The following is a 17,136-nucleotide window of genomic DNA, read 5'->3' on the forward strand; positions in this document are numbered from 1 at the left end:
GAAGCAATGACATACATTCTCTGACTGGAAGACAAATGACAAGACAACATTAAAGGAATATTTGGTTTCTATCTATTTTTAAACCCCATTTGTCTCACTAATAGAAAGGAATTTGCCATGGTCATATCATAGCCACTAGTGGTTACATACCTGTACCACATCAGCCACCAGGCAGTTCAACATTTTAGACTCTAGTTACCTGGGGATAGCTCTCTGCCTCTAGAGGTTGTGAGCAATTCCCAGTGAAGTCAGCAAGGTCCAGATTTCATCTCAACTAATCTGCCTGTCTAGGTTTCCTCTCCAGACAGTGGGGAAACCCATGGAGAGATGGGACGGACCAGTTTGAAAACATATCACTGTATGCTCATAGCAATACTTGTTTCTCTTAGGATAAGTGACTGTCCTGGAGCTATTTACTTACTGACTAGAGTAAACCTTGATGATTATCTTGGATTAGAAGTCTAACTTTTAAGCGGATCGAGAAGGACAAGTGATTTCTAAGATCATGTGTGTGAAATGGCACAAAGACACCTTGTAACAAGTACAATCGAAAATTGCCTGGCTTTTGACTAGAAAAGACTTGGAACTGGTAAAATGAATCTATTGCACAGATAAATAGCAGCAAGACCTAATAGTATGGGGAAAGCCCACACTGTGTGGCATAAAATGCTCCCTCCACACAGCTGTGTTGTTAACACCTACATGTACATATCTTGAATGATCCTGGTGCAGAGAGGATAGCTGCTCCCATGCAGCAAGAAGGATGTGCATGCAGCATACTGAGATAGTATGTCATTTTAGTCCCGTCTCCTGAACAAACAAGACTTACCTGATCATACCCTGAATGTGTCTATCCCCACAGCTAATTTTTGAATCCCTGGTCAATTTTAAGAAAAAAATGGCAGCAAAGTAATAGCTGAAATAAAACAGGCAGATTGGTAGAGGAATTCTAGTTGCAGAAAGGCTTCAGTCACTCTTCAACCCTTGTTATCAGCAGATCCAGACAGAAAGCACACATTTTGAAGGGGACGTACAAATAACACAAGTGTGAGAAAAATTCTGTAAAGTATTTCCACTTTACTGGAGAGCAGATAATCCAGCTGTGAAACCAGTTGCATGTATGTGGACTAACTGGAGAGGAATCAAATGTAGGGCTCAGTATGAAAATATTCACACCTTCAAGTTTAAAGGCATAGCTCTTTAATATATTAACAATTATGGCTGGAGTACGAAAAGACAAGGCCATCATCAGACTTATGGAGAGGAAGCTGTTATGGCTGATAGCTGCCAAATGTTGCTGATCATGCAAAACCTGTAGCGCACATCCTATGTAGTGTACATATGTGTGTGTGTGCACATATTTACTTCTCATAATTCTACTGCAGAATCAGCGAGGCAATGTTATGAGCAGTGAGTTGAGATAAAGCACTTCTACCATCAGGCCTGCAAATTCTGCTCGGGTTTGAAAATCAGAATGTATGGTCGCGTTACTTTCAGTTCCTGCTGATGTGCTACTTCCAGCAGTAAAAGATAAAAGATGATTGGAGGCAAATTCCAACTTCTGCAAGTCTTGCTTTGATTTCTTATCCTTTGATTGGATCCCAAGAAGCCTTCTGTCCTTGAAGAGGTACAAGTCAGAAAAGTATTAGGCCTTGCAGCTGCAACTCAGTTAATAATTCTTTGAACAACAAATGAGCCAAACCCACAATTTTCTTTCCTATAGTGTTATAACGAGACCTCTGAGGAGCTCACTCACAAGTGGTGGTTTCATAAGGAAAGCTGAGGAAATGTGCACATGTGCACACACAGAGGAATACATATTTTGCATGGAAGTGTAACATTTCCAGCCACATTTTCCTCTGAAGCCACAGTTCACCGAGCTCATGTGATTGCTCTATTGACTGTGTTATCCTGAACGTTTCAGGGCCAGGAAGACAGGTACCTGTGGTGTTGACTGCACAGCCTTCTGCCTACATCTCTGCCCCTGGAAGGATGATGGACAGTGAGCCAAGAGCCAGTACCGGGACTGAATGTTTTTTCTAATTGTGTGACGAAACTGTACATCAAAGCAAGATCCAAAAAAAATGTTTGTGGAAGGCAGTCTCACCACCTTCATTGTGTCTGCAAAGAACTTCAAGAATTTGTGTAAAACAAGGCAGAAAAGGAAAATGACACTTTCCCCTACTTTACAGAAGCAAAGGAAAAAGTCAGTATCAGCCCTTATTTCTTAGTTTATACCTAAGACTAAACTGTCCGTCTTGGTCAATGCCTGGAAGATCACAAGTTATCCAAGAGTGGATCGTCTGTTGTAAACTCATCAGCAGTATAGAGATCATCTATCATTTGTTCTCGTCTAATGCTTTTTAATAGAAGCAAGAAAAACAACAACAAATCTCAGGTTTTGATGTGGTCACATCAGAATGTGTCCTTGGAGACACCTTGGACATTTTAGGTCAATCGAGCAGGAGACAGTGGAGGAGTGAGAGAGCTAAGTCAAGTTCTACTGCTTCAGACAAACACAGTTTATCAGTAACTAGGTTGTTCAGAACATAGGGACAGATCCAGCCTTGGGAGTGTTCAAGTTAGGTCCCACATTTAAGATACTTCTTTTTTGTAAAAATCATTTATGGAAGGGAAGTTCCTCTTTTCCAACTGCACCTTCTCTTTTCTTTTAAACAGGGAGGTAGCTGACTGCTGCTCCTGGTTTTTTGTTTGTTTTCCAAGCAGATGCCATAAAGGGAATGGTGTTTCCATTTCTCTAGACACACAGTCTACACCAGTTTGCATGTGTTAGCTGTGCCAGACATTTATCACTGCTGTCTGGGATTGTCTCAGGCTTTCAGTAATGTGTTTGAGAAATCTGGGCTGAGGAGATGCATCTCACCTTTACTGTCCCTGCCAGCCTTGCTTTAACTTTTCCACTTTTTGGTGAGCAAGAAATGTCAAGATGGTCAGTCTTACAGGAAACAAATGCCAACTATGACATAGGGTAGAGATGCAGTGTTATGTGAAAGCTGGACTAATGATCTGGTTTTAACTTCTCCAAGTAAGGGAGTTTGATCTATCCAAAATGTCCTTCTATATTCTTTCCCTTTATGGTTTATCATGTTTACAGAAATCAAATGTTAGATACAGAAGTTGTCTATGAAAACATATACAGGGTTCAACATTAAAAGTAACCCCTTTGGTGTCCATCTGATTTGCAGTCTTAAACAGAAAATTACATATCTTCATTCAAGCATTCCCTCGATTCTGGTCCATGATTTCACCTTTTTAAAGCATCTGTTCTATTACATTTTCACAGAGGATCAAGACAATATTTTGCAGAAGTACTACAGCAATTTTTGGGCAGGTTTTCTGAGTTGCTACTTTTTTATTCTGAGGTCAGATAAATTGTCTCCAAATTAAACCCCTTATTATTATTCACAAATTTTAATTCTTGTGAGTCTGTCAACCACAAAGGTCATAAACAAAAGCAAACTCAGGAACCTCACATATATTTTCATGAATATAGTCAGAAAGATCTTTTTTCTTACACTGTGCTTCTACCTGTCTATTTAGCTCCTGTTAACTGTTCTCCCCACAGTCTTTTTTCTGCTGTGGGAGATTATTTTTAAATTAAATATGTTTATTTCACAATGGAGACATGATTTAAGACATAAACCACTTGTCAATACTGTAGAAATTTTTATTCAGAATAATATTTTAGAAAGAAAATAGCACCACGCTCTGAATGGTTTTCTTGACTGTTTTTGCTGTCTATCAGGAAGCGACATTTAGCAAGTGGCAAATGACCAGCAGCTTCTTTTCTTTGGTGCAATGTTATCTGGTATATATACAAATTTTCCTTTGGAGTTAAGTCTTGTAACATGTTCCCAACTCTTCTAAGTATTTAGTGAGTTCCATAACAATGGGTGTGTGTCCTTCCTAAAGCACCACCTTCCCAAAACAATAGATTAAATAGGAATTCTAGCTTTCATTTACAGAAAGAATAAAAAATATTTACATTTCTAGACACTATAGTCACAGGGGAAAGCTGAAAATCTTGACTCAAGAGGCAACAAGTCAGAAAAATGAGCACAAGTGCTTGCTAATTAATTCTTTTGTGTTGGTATTGCTTTGGGAGACAACTCCTAATTTTTATGTAGCTGGGGTTGGCAATACCAGCTATGGGATACAATATAAACACAGGGAAGCATAAGCACTGTCATGTTCTGGTTATGTTCATAGCAGCGCAGCCAAATGAAGGGAAAGTAGTTCAGTGTTGAGAGCTTCTGCATAGTAGACCGGCACATAGTTTGGGTGCGAGTAATTGCAGCAACAGGCATGAGCAGTCAGGGTTATTACCCAGAGCCCCACTGGGTTAAACTAGGGACATGCACAAGCCATCTGCTCTGCAGATGGGAGAAAGGATGGGCCCATGCTCTAGTCTTCCACAAATTAAGACTGTCTCTGGCCACTGAATAACAGCTGAAAGGATGTGCCTGTAAGTCTGAAGCCCACCACTTCCCTAACCCACTCTAAGTCTAAGATATAAATCACAGGTAAGTAATGCTTTCCAAAGATGAGTATCTCCAAAAAGAGTAAAATCTTTGAAAAGGGAGGAAGAACAATCCATCACAGGGGCACATACCCATTAGCCCAAAGATCTTGATTTCCAGCTTCAGTCTGCACCAGGTGAGAATCTGGTCACAGGTGCCTCTCCCAAGCCTGCTGTGCCCCCTGTAGAGCCATCAGTAGATTTCTCAAACTCTGCAGGCTTTCATTTCCCCATCTAAAATGAAGACTGTGATATTTGTTTATCTTTTTTAGAGCTGCTGCTTTGAAAGAAAGATGCTAAATACATCCATAAGCAAATATTAAGAACACAGAAGGCACTGATGGGAGAGCATGGCTGAAAACAAGGCAGGAGAGTTACAAATGAGTATAACGCAGCAGGGAAGTCCACAGCTGGGAGAGGGAGGGTGTGTGTGTGAAGAGAAGATAGCTTTTATTTGAAACACATGTGTGCCGGTTAATCATGGCTGGAACCTGGGATCGGGTGAGACTCTGTAGTGGAGAGGAGGTGGCAGACACAGGGAAATTGTTTTTTATTTCAAACAGATGTATTAACAATGGCCTTATGCTGATGAAACTCAATAAAGAAGAGATTTAAAGAGGGGTATACTGTAATGGGAATTTGTAGCTGGGAGGCAGAAGGGAAAATGATCATTTGCAATAGACATATGTAATCACTGTGTGTGCTTGGTGCTGAGATGAGGGTGGGACTGCAGCTGCTAGAGCAAGTGAAAAGGAAAAGCCCAGCTGCTGCTGCAGCAGAAAACATACTCCATCAGGAAGGGAGGAGGAAATATGTGGTATGGGATATATATATAAAATTTGTAATTTCTAGCAGAGCTAGAATTGTTCCTTTAATATGTTGTGCTAAAGAAATGTTCTGCTCAGTCCTGTAACTGTTTTCTCTCTCATTGCAGGATGTCTTGTACCCTTTTAGCATTTATAGCACAACGTCTGAACATGATGCTTGTGTTTCGTCAATAAATTAATGATCTTTGTCACTGAACGTGAAGTTAGAATTTCATTTCCTCTTTACAGGTTTGGGGTGTTGTGGGTTTTTTTTAATTTTTTTTTTTAATTTGCTTCCTCGTTTTTTTAAATAATGTGTTAGAAACTTATGTTCCTAATTTGGTTAACGTGAGAGTTGTTATCAGCTTTGCCTCCCTGGGGAGTCTCCAATCGCAAGCAGCAAGAGATTTTACTTAAAAACATAAACACATATTACCATAAATAAATGAAAAACAAATTCAGTACAGGCGAGACCTGAACAATTTACATATAAAAGCAGTAGAAAACTGGTGAAATCTATAATTATATGGATAACATGTTAAAAACAAAATAAATGTCTAGTCCTAATGTAAGTTTTACCTTTCAGAATATCAGCCGACGCTGTACTTTGTAAGATAGGAAGACATGCAACTCTAATGCTTATTTTTAGGCATCCAAGGACTCAGATATGCAGTTAAGGTCCAGTAACAAAGAGCACATGCTCGGCTATGATGGCTTGCCAGTATATGATGACTTCTTAACCCTAGGAAATTCATTGCCTCGCCAACTCTGTCATAAAACAGGCTGAATTTTCTAAAGCTTTCAGATAGGCCACAGCCTTGATGCTGCATATAAAAAAAACTGCGATGCAATTAATGCTGCTTTATTCTCATACATGGGTGAAAAGTGTGTATTTCCTATGATTCACCATTAACTCAATAAACAGAAGGAACTGGAGGTGTGTGGTGCTGGGCTGCCCTGAAATGGGAAATAGCTCTTCTGACTCTCTGGAGTGCAGACTTCCCCTTTGGGAGTCCTCTGTTTCACTCCGTGCTCTAAAGAAAGCTCTCTGAAGACTTTTTTTACAGGATAAATTTTCTTTCCTTGCTGTTTGGATGTCAGGTAGAAAGAACAGCTTACAAAAAAAATTAATAATTGGACAAAGAATTAGTATTAAAGGGAGATTTCAGAGTTCAATTTTTGTTCTGTCTTTATAAATAACATTGCTTTCTTGCAGCAAAACGTGAAGTAGAAATGCATGGGAAAGAAAACTGAACTTATATTTTGAGAAAAGCTGTTTGCTATCAGCTTCTGCTGGTTTCAATCCACTGCGTGACTAGAACAAGGCCATTTTATGCTCTAGGTTTTCCTTTCAAAATCCAGACACAAGGGAAGTGCTTGTCAAAAATTATTAACATCTTAAACAGGGTTTACTATAGACAAAGACATTAAGATACATTTGAAAACGCCCATATAGATTATAAAAGTTGGAGAAATGTGCGTTTTCCCAGTGCTCTTTTAGGACAGAAAAGAGAAGTGTGTATTGCCTGTTTCTTTTGGGACAGATTCACTAGCAGTGATTTGAGCAGAAAGAAGCCTCCTTCACTTCTGCAATGTATAATGAAGGAAAACTGAGCTTTAAGTTAATGATGAAGGTAAAAGACTGACCCCAGTGAAATTAATGGGAATTCTGCCATTGATTTCAAAGGGACCAGCATTTCAACCCAGATATAAACTTTATTTCATTCTGCCTTGTTCTGGGAGTTACTTAGGAGCAGTGCTATGTATGAAATAGATTTTTTTATTATTATTATTCTTTGTCCAAACTGAGCAAAAATACAAAAGAAAATAATCTTCAGTCAACTGAAACCCATTGTTTGTTTTGCTAAACCAACAAAAACTTGGAATACGTTTTTTGTTAGCAGAGGTATTTTTTCTGACACAAATTGTATTGTTTGTGGGTCTCAAATTTCTCAGGCTTCTGTCTTCATTTATTATCGAAAACAGTTTTTCAAGCAAAACCAATTACATGTCTTTGTTAAAGATGTCAAAACAAATTGTTTAGAGTTTTCTAAATCTTCCGTCACCCAATGCTGTTGTCCAGAAGCACTCACCAAACTCAAAAGGGATTCATTTGAGTTCTTCAGGAACTTCACGTTTCTGGAATAAAACTCTTCTCTGGGAAAGAAAAAAACCCAACAAAACCAAAACCAAAACCAAAGCAAACAAACAAAAAAAGCCCCAAAAATAAAAACAACAAAAAAAAAAAAACCAAAAATGAAACAAAAAAACCCCAACAAACAACAAAACCAAACAACACAAATCTCTTCAGGGTTTTGATGTGGTCAGGACTGCAAAGAGAAATTAGAATAATTTTGAAAGAAATAATGATCCTATTAAAACCACTTTACCTAGTAGTGAGTTTCAAATAGTATTTTCAACATCAAAAGTTAGCATTTATTATTTTTGTAAGCAAGTCACAAGTAAGAGGGGAATGTAGATGAACATTTTGATGTAAGTGACAGAATCAAGTACAGTTGAGATCCTGATGTCTCTAGTTTTGAAAACAGACTCACCTCTAATTGCTTCAAAACTTTTCTAAAAAACCTCCCACTTTATTCAGTTATGACTTGAAGGAGTAATGTCCTCGCAGCACATGGACATGCACAGGGTCATAGACAGCATCACAGCATAACCCAACAGCAGAGGTGTGAACTGTTAGAGAGTTTGGAACTAATTGGGATTTTGGGCCTTTTCTTGTTTTGCATGCCAATGTAATGTAGGTTTGAGCAGTTCAGACTTTACACAGCTCTAGTAGAAATGGAAAGTCCTAACCACAGATTAAATCATCTGTATTGTATTATGAATAGTCAGCTCTGTTGAGAAAGGACATTTGACTTTGCAATGTGGTAGATATTAGCAAACACTTAAGAGAAACCACAAAACTTCATGTATTTGCCTGGAGTAAGCCTGCAACATCTGCTCGAACCCTTCTGGGTCTACACTGTTAAGAACATAAGTCAGCTTGTTGGTCATTGCTCTGAACTTGAAGCCAGATGAGCAAATCCAAGCCATTTCATGCTACAATCACTCTAATCATTTCAGCATGATTACTGGGGTTTTTGCAGAGGATATGAGCTTCAGAAAAATATTAGGCAGCATTTGCAACACTTCCCTCCCTTACAAAGATTAAGTTGTGTGTTGCAGAGCTCTGAGAAAAAGCCCTTCTTATCTGTCTGTCTGGTTTATTATTCATTTACTAGGTTACATTCCCATGCCTTGTAGTTCAGTTTCATTTATTTAGTACTACTGGCTTTTTTTGTTCATGACCTGAAATTGCCCATTTTGTATTTCCACTCAAAGGAATGGCTACTATATACATATGAATTACAACTTAGAATGATACTGTTTCATTGTATAATATTTTCATAACTGCTATTGGTGTACAAATATCTCTACTGGCTGGAACTGGTTTTATTCAGCTGGCAAGGTCAGCCCTGGCAGGTGAGTGAACAGGGATTATTCTCCTCGGCTGTTACTTTTGTTAGATTCTGTGTTTCCAAAGTCACGGGGTATAAACAGATAGGCAGGGTGTACCATGGTAACAGCTGTGAAGGTACAAACAGCCACTGTCATAGAATCATACAATGGTTTGGGTTGGAAGAGACCTGAAAGATCATCTAGTTCCAAGCCCCCTGCCACGGGCAGGGACACCTTCCACTAGACCAAATTGATCAAAGCCCCATCCAGCCTGGCCTTGAACACTTCATGTTGCCATATTTATGCAGAACCACTGACATCCATGGCAGCCTGCAAAATTCTAAAGACAGGTCCTAGTCCTATGTACTTCACAACCCAAAAAAGATACAAGGTAGTAAGTGGTGACAGCAGACAATGGTGTACAACAGGAATGAAAGAGAAGCGTTACAGAAGATAAAAAACCCAGTTTTGTTTTACAAGGTTTCAGCTGTCGTCTTTGCTATTGTTCAAATCTCCCCTTTTATTCTGCTGATTTATTTTGGAACATTTAGGTTTGCCCATCACACAGATATAACTTAATGGCAATGAGAACAAAATTTGTTGTCCACTAAAGACAAAAAAAAGTGTTCTGAGTATAGACTAATAAGTTTTTACAGTTCTGTGTCATTTTGGAAATAATATTTTCCATGTGTCTACATACAACTTTCTGTTTTGAAATGAGGTAGGCAAAGTGATGTTTCTTGAAACCTGAGTGTTGATGTGTAAAAGCTATATTCTTAGGGGGAATTTAAAAATCTGATCCAATCATTTCATATGGGAATTTTGTCAAGATTTCTTCAGGAGCTGAAGCCAAATTAGAATTTTATTTTTTAAGAAATAACTTTTTGTAATAAGTGGAAATTCCTGCCCCCTTCCCCTGACCCCAAGTTTTCTTCTGGAGTAGCAAAATTGAGAAAATTAAAAATACTTTTTTAAAAAGAAAAAATTCCAAAAAATAAAAACTGAAAAAGGAGAAAAGGAGAAAAAAATATCAAGAATTATCCAGTTTTTTTTAAACATTCTCTTATAACTAAAAGAAAAAAGTTAATTTATACGTATATTCCACAAATGCTTTTCGTCACAATAACCACTTTTGGAGCTCCCCATGCAAGCTGGTATCTTATACAGGGTACAAACAATAGCAATGACTGGATATGAATGAAGGTGGATAGATTATTCTTACATTCATCAAAATCAAAAGGAGTCCTCACAAAAAATTAGATACCTTTTAGTAAAGTGAGAAACCTTATATTTTCCAATTATTTTTTGTTAAAAGTAGGCAGCCAGGACCATTTCTTTCAACAGTTTCCAGAAAAAACATACTTTTGGCCTAAGTCTAAGTAAAGGGATTTGTACCAAAAAAGAATTGAGAGAAGCTGTAGATAACTGGCCATAACTTTGAGTTAAAACAAAAGAGATCTGGCTATCGATTATCTCATTATACCACTTTAATTACGGATGGAAGTTGAAAATCTCAACAAGTACAAAATAATGTTTTATATGATCAAAAATGAATGAACAGAAAGACAGAAGGCTCCAAATACATACATTGTCCACACGCGCTGTAAAGAAACAGCAGCAGAACCATGTGCTGAAACAGTGGTGTTGAGTCAATGAGTGGCACCCTGCCAAGCTCAAACCTTCAAGGGAATTTGCCCTTAGTAACGATAAAAATGGAGTACACTGGTGACTTCTGTGCAGCAGCTGCCACGGGGATCCCTTGCAGGAAACTCAGGAGAAAAGCCCTCAGAAGGCAAGGTGATGCAAGCTGTCCTTCACTGCTTGCATTGGCAGGGGAACTTCTACCAAGGCAGTATATGACTGCCAGAGGTGGCCAGGAAACCTGCCTGGGGTATTGATGGAATGTCAAGAACTGAGAGAATATTGATTTAGAGTAACCTTTTTTTTTTTTTTTTTTAAGAAGAGTCTTACATGATTTTTCCAGAGGAACATCTGAAGAATTGAACAGAAATACACATGTATTCTGGTAGGTTTTGAGTTTCGTAAAATATCTCCTGCTTTCCCATCTCATGCTCATATTCCTGTCAACTGAGGGAACTTCTCTCAGATATCACAATTGCTCCCCAGCCCTTCACAACTAGAGGAGGAAAAGAGAAGGCTCTCCTATTTCCACTTCATTCCTTGCAGAATGCAGAAGGGGAATTCACATGGAAAGGTATATTGCAGATCTTCTTGGTAGATCTTGCAAGAGACCTTCTGGGTTTTTTTCTGCACAGGAAAAGAATACAAAAACACAAGGATAGTGAATTTGGTTTTTGTTACATTGGGTCAGTTTACTTGGCACCAGGCCTGCTGGCAACAGTCAGGGTTCACCTGTCTACAAAGGGGAAAAAGGATTCTAGTTCAGGTGTTATCAGGGCTCATTGAGTGAGCTTTAAACTAGATTTGAAGGGGGAAGGGAATAAAACCAGGCTTACTAGATACAAGCCTGGGGATGGCATGCCAGTGTTGGAGGTGAGATCAATAGCACAGCTGAAGTGCATCTATGCCAATGCCTGAAGCATGGGCAACAAATGTGAGGAGGTGGAAGCCATCGTGCAGCAGGAAAACTAGGACGTAGTTGCCGTCATTGAAGCATGGTGGAATGACTCACACGATGGGAGTGCTGCAATGGATGGCTGTAAACTCTTCAGAAGGGACAGGCAAGAAACGAGAGGTGGTGGGGTAGCTCTGTGTGTTAGGGAGTGTTTCGATTGCGTGGAGCAGTAGACAGTAACAACAAGGTTGAATGGTTATGGCTCAGGATCAGGGGGAAGGCCAGCAAGCCAGATATCCTGGTGGGAGTCTATTACAGAACGCCCAACCAGGATGAAGAGGCAGATGAAATACTCTACAAGCAGCTGGGAGAAGTCTCACTACCTCTAGCCCTTGTTTTCGTGGGGGACTTAAACTTACTGGATGTGTGCTGGTAAAACAGCTCAGCAGAGAAGGAACAGTCTAGGAGGTTCCTGGAGTGTGTGGAAGGTAATTTCTTGACACAGCTGGTGAGGGAGCCAATTAGGGAAGGCACCCATTGGACCTGTTGTTTGTGAACAGGGGAGGGCTTGTGGGTGATGTGATGGTTGGAGGTGTCTTGTTCATAGTGATCATGAATTGCTAGAGTTTTCATTTCTTGGAGAAGTAAGGAGGGAGGTCAGCAGAACTGCTACCCTGGACTTCAGAGGGCAGAATTTGGCCTGTTTAGGAGACTGGTTGACAAAACCCCCTGGGCGGCAGTCCTGAAGGGACAAGGGGTCCAGGAAGACTGGACAGTATCAAGAAGGAAATCTTAAAGGGGCAGGAGCAGGCCATCCTCAAGTGCTGGAAGACAAGCACTTTTAGAAGGGTCAAAGCTCAACTAGAACTTAATGTGGCTACTGCTGTGAAAGACAATTAAAAATGTTTCTATAAATACATTGGGAACAAAAGGAGGACTAAGGAGAATCTCCATCCTTTATTGGATGGATGATTGGAAGGATTTAAAGGATGAGGAAAAGGCTGAGGTGCTTAATGCCTTCTTAGCCTCATTCCTTAATAGCAAGACCAACTACCCTCAAGGTGCTCAGCCCACTGAGCTGGAAGACAGGGATGAGGAGCAGAAAGAAGCCCCCATAATCAAGGAGGAAACAGTTGGTGACCTTCTGCTCCACTTAAACACACACAAATATATAGGGCCAGACGGGATCCACCCAAGTGTACTGAGGGAGCTGGAAGAAGTGCTCACTGAGCTGCTCTCCATCACTTGTCAACAGCCCTGGCTAACCAGGGAGGTCCCAGAAGACTGGAGGTCAGCCAGTGTGATACCCATCTACAAGAAGGGCAGGAAGGAGGATCCAGGAAACTACAGGCTTGTCAGCCTGACCTCCGTGCTGGGGAAGGGTGTGCGGCGGATCATATTGAGTACCATCAGGTGGCACATGCAGGACAACCAGGTGATCAGGCTCAGCCAGCATGGGTTTATGGAAGACAGGTCCTGCTTGACGACCCTGATCTCCTATGACAACAAGACGACCCACCTAGTGGATAAGGGAAAGGCTGTGGATTTTTTTTACCTGGACCTTAGTGAAGCTTTTGACATTCTCTCCCACAACATTCTCCTGGAGAGACTGGCTGCTCATGGCTTGGGTGGATGTACTGTTCGCTGGGTAAGAAGCTGGCTGGATGGCTGAGCCCAGGGTGGTGGTGAATGGAGTTACTTCCAGCTGGTGGCCAGTCACAAGTGGTGTTCCCCAGGGCTCAGTACCAGGGCCAGTCCTGTTTAATATCTTTATCAACAACCTGGACCAGGGGATTGACTACACGCTTAGTAGGCTTACAGATAACACCAAGTCGGATGGGACTGTTGATCTGTTTGAGGGTAGGAAGGTTTTCACAAGGGGATCCAGACAGGCTGGATTGATGGGCCAAGGCCAACTGTATGATGTTCAACAAGGAGAAGTGCCAGGTCCTGCACTTGGGTCTCAAGAGCCCCATGCAGCGCTACAGGCTTGGGGAAGAAGGGCTGGAAAGATGTGTGACAGAAAAGGACCTGGGGGTGCTGGTCGACAGCCAGCTGAACATGAGCCAGCTGTGTGCCCAGGTGGCCCAGAAGGCCAACAGCATCCCGGCCTGTATCAGCAATCGTGTGGCCAGCAGGACCAGGGCAGTGACCGTCCCCCTGCACTGGGCACTGGTGAGGCGGCACCTGGAACCCTGTGTTCATTGTTGGGCCCCTCACTGCAGGGGGGACACGGAGGGGCTGGAGCATGTCCAGAGACGGGCAACGGGGCTGGGGAAGGGGCTGGGGCACAAGTCTGATGGGGAGCGGCTGAGGGAGCTGGGGGTGTTCAGCCTGGAGAAAAGGAGGCTGAGGGGGGACCTTGTCGCTCTCTGCAGCTCCCTGACAGGGGGCTGTAGGCAGGGGGGGGTTGGTCTCTTCTGCCAGGGAACAAGTGACAGGACAAGAGGAAACGGCCTCAAGTAGCACCAGGGTAGGTTTAGGCTGGATATTAGGAATAATTTCTTCACTGAAAGGGTGGTGAAGCATTGGAACAGGCTGCCCAGGGAGGTGGTGGAGTCACCATCCTTGAGGGTCTTTAAGAGACATGTAGATGTGGCACTTAGGGACATGGTTTAGTGGTGGACTTTGGAGTGTTAGGTTTATAGTTGGACTTGATGATCTTAAGGGTCTTTTCAAATCAAAATCATTCTATTATTCTATTATTCTCTGAATTAAATTAACAGCTGTTTATTCTCCAGTTCTCTAGGCACCTCCTAGGTAATTGCTTATTGTTTGTGGACCACTTTTTATCTGTTGTTACCGGCTCTTCATCGCCTCAAGGGAGTCATTGCTACCAGCTTCCACAACCTGTACTTTCCATATTCCTGTCACAGCTTCAACTAGATCCAGTTCCTGTTAGCTTACATAGAAACTTCTTCCTCTGGTGAGAGATCCTTACCTAATTCTACTAGAGCTGGAGATCTAAAACAGAAAGTAAAGGAAACTCTCCTCAGGATGCAATCCAGAAACAATGCTTGATGAAAAAAACCAGAGTGCATGAGCAGTCTCAAAATTAGTGGTATGATCTGCTCATGGAGTGCAGATATCCACAATATGTCTTGATATTATGCATGTGTGAGTAACCCACAACACAGCGTGTTATTACAGGGGAATATTGTACACATCTGTTGCATGCTGCAGAGTAAGTTACAGGCCATCTAAGCATAATGCAATTGCTCCATGATTAATGGCCCTCCCGGTCTCCTAAAGGTACCCCCTACTTTGGTTGCAGCCACCACCTTACTCAAGAGGCATTCCTTTAGCTGCAGGGGAGTTTTTAAGGGTACAGTCCCCTTCCAGTTCAACGATTATCTCAGCAGGTCTGAGTTTAATTCAGAAGATCTGCTCCCTTTCAAAGATAATGAGAAATTTAACCACTGATCAACCACTTTTCACAAAGCAGACTATCTGCTTAGAAAAAGACTGGAAACAGAGTTTACATGTACAAGGATCAAAGACCTCCTTCAGCACAGGGCTCTTTCAAACACAGGACAGAATTTTGTCAGTACTCAGACTCAGTACCTTGCAGAAGGAGCCCTTTATGCACGTCCAGTTCTTTTTTCCCCTTCTTTTTCATTTTTTTTTGTTTTTAAACTCCACAACTATGTTTGTTCTTCTTCCCTTCCTTCAGAATGAAGTTACAACAGCTTGGTCTCTGATGATGTGAGGCTTCCTACCTATGAGGTCAGGAACGCAGATCTGCTTGTAAGGTTTATACCATTGACACGTTAATTTGCGAACGCTCTTTTGCAGAGCTGGCATTACCTCTGACACAGGAAACGTGCCTTTGGACAGAACATGGTTTCTTCCATATGTATTTCTGTATATTTTGCTTCGCTTGCAGATCAAAAATAACTGGGAATCATAAAGTTACTACCTGGGAGGTTTCAAGGGCTATGACTGTAAATTAACCATAACACTGCCTTTCTCAGCTATCTGAAGGTTAGGTCTGAACTGTATGCCTATGTGGCCTTCATAACCAGCAGAGGAGGAAAGATGTGCCAGCCTCCAGAGGGGGTCTGTATGCCCATCTTGGGCCTAAAATCGTGTACATTAAGGCCAGATCCCATCCTAGATTTCCAGTTTCATTTTAGCCCAGCCCAGAGGGTTCATGCATTTTAGGACATGGTTAAAATCATAACCTATCCATTTGTTGCTCCATGTCCTATGTATTTTGCCTTGCTGTAACTATTTAAGCAGCATTAAAAGTCACCAGATTCTAAAAAAAAAATTATGAACTTAAGCTTTCAGAAATAGAAAAAAATCTTTTCTGAGAGATAGTGAGAACTTGTAAGCACTGAAGGTTTAAATAATTTCATCCTTAAAGTTACATGTCTTAAAGAAAAGAATCAGAATCTTCTTAACAGTTCGGTGCCATGAATAATTCATGATAAGAAACTTATCTGAGCCCAATGCACCTTAACTTTGGCTGGGTTTACAGTCCAACTGATCTCCACATCTGGTTTTGTTCTAATTCCAGTGGAATAAATCTAAGTTTTCTTTTTCTGAAAGGTCCCATGTTAAGTTCCGAGGTTTAGGGTGCCTTTTACTTCTAATGGCTGTGGCAGAGTGAAAAATACAGTAGTACTAATCAGATTTCTTTAGGGGCAGGCATGATGTAACTGAATGTTTAAAGGAATTAATACCTGAGCCAGGAACATGGATTTTACTTACCCATCATGTTTTCCTTCTAAATAGATAAGAATTTAGGAAAAGGTCTGAAGTGAGATTTGGGTGTCTAAAGCAGAAGCTAGGTAGACTTCACAGAATCACAGAATGGTTGGGGTTGGAAGGGACCTCTGGAGATCAACTATCCAACCCCCTGCTAAAGCAAGTTCACCTAAAGCAGGGTGCACAGTCATGTCCAGGGAAGGAGACCCCACAGCCTCTCTGGGCAGCCTGTTCCAGTGCTCTCTCGCCCTCAGGGTAAAGAAATTCTTCCTCATACTCAGAAGGAACTTCTTGTGTTTCAGTTTGTGCCCATTGCCCCTTGTCCTGTTGCTGGGCACCACTGAAAAGAGCACGTCCCCAGCCTCTTGACACTCACCTTTAAGATCTCTGTAGATATTGATAAGCTCCTCTCTCAGCCTTCTCTTCTCCAGGCTAAACAGGCCCAGCTCTCTCAGACTTTCCTCATCAGGGAGATGCTCCAGCCCCCTCATCATCTTCACAGCCCTCCGCTGGACTCTCCCCAGTAGTTCCTTGTCCCTCTTGAACTGGGGAGCCCAGACCTGGGCACAGCACTCCAGGTGTGGCCCCACCATGGCAGAGCAGATGGAGAGGATCACCTCCCTCAACCTGCTGGCCACACTTCTCATAATGAAACCCCAGGGTTCCATTGGCCTTCTTGGCCCCAAGGGCACACTGCTGGCCCATGGGCAACTTGCTGTCCACCAGGATTCCCAAGTATTTCTCCACAGAGCTGCCTTCCAGCAGGCCAGCCCCAGCCTGTGCTGGTGTGTGGGGTTGTCCCTCCCTAGGTGAGGACCCTACACTTGCCTTTGCTGAACTTCATGAGGTTCCTCCCTCCCAGCCCTCCAGCCCGTTCAGGTCTGGCTGAATGGCAGCACAGCCTCTGGTGTGTCATCCACTCCTCCCAGTTTTGTATTGTCACCAAACTTGCTGAGGGTACGCCCTGTCCCTCCTTCCAGGTTGTTGATGCGTAAGTTGAACAGGACTGGACCCAGCACGGATCCCTGGGGAACACCACGAGCTACAGGCCTCCAGCCAGGCTCTGTGCTGCTGATCACAAC

General features: G+C 41.9%; 1 protein-coding gene across 1 annotated transcript in view; it reads left to right on the forward strand.

Annotated features, from left to right (window-relative positions):
• Window positions 1–16,452, forward strand: part of LOC308060032 (uncharacterized protein) — a 63,495-nt gene extending 47,043 nt beyond the window's left edge. The window contains exon 2 of the mRNA XM_080378233.1: window positions 1–16,452. This exon is cut by the window's left edge and continues 20,951 nt beyond it. The gene's annotated coding sequence lies outside the window, so the exon portion shown is untranslated.
• The last annotated feature ends 684 nt before the right edge of the window (window positions 16,453–17,136 follow it).

The sequence above is a fragment of the Falco punctatus genome (assembly GCF_963210335.1).
Source record: "Falco punctatus genome assembly, chromosome: 3".
Lineage (NCBI taxonomy): Eukaryota > Metazoa > Chordata > Aves > Falconiformes > Falconidae > Falco > Falco punctatus.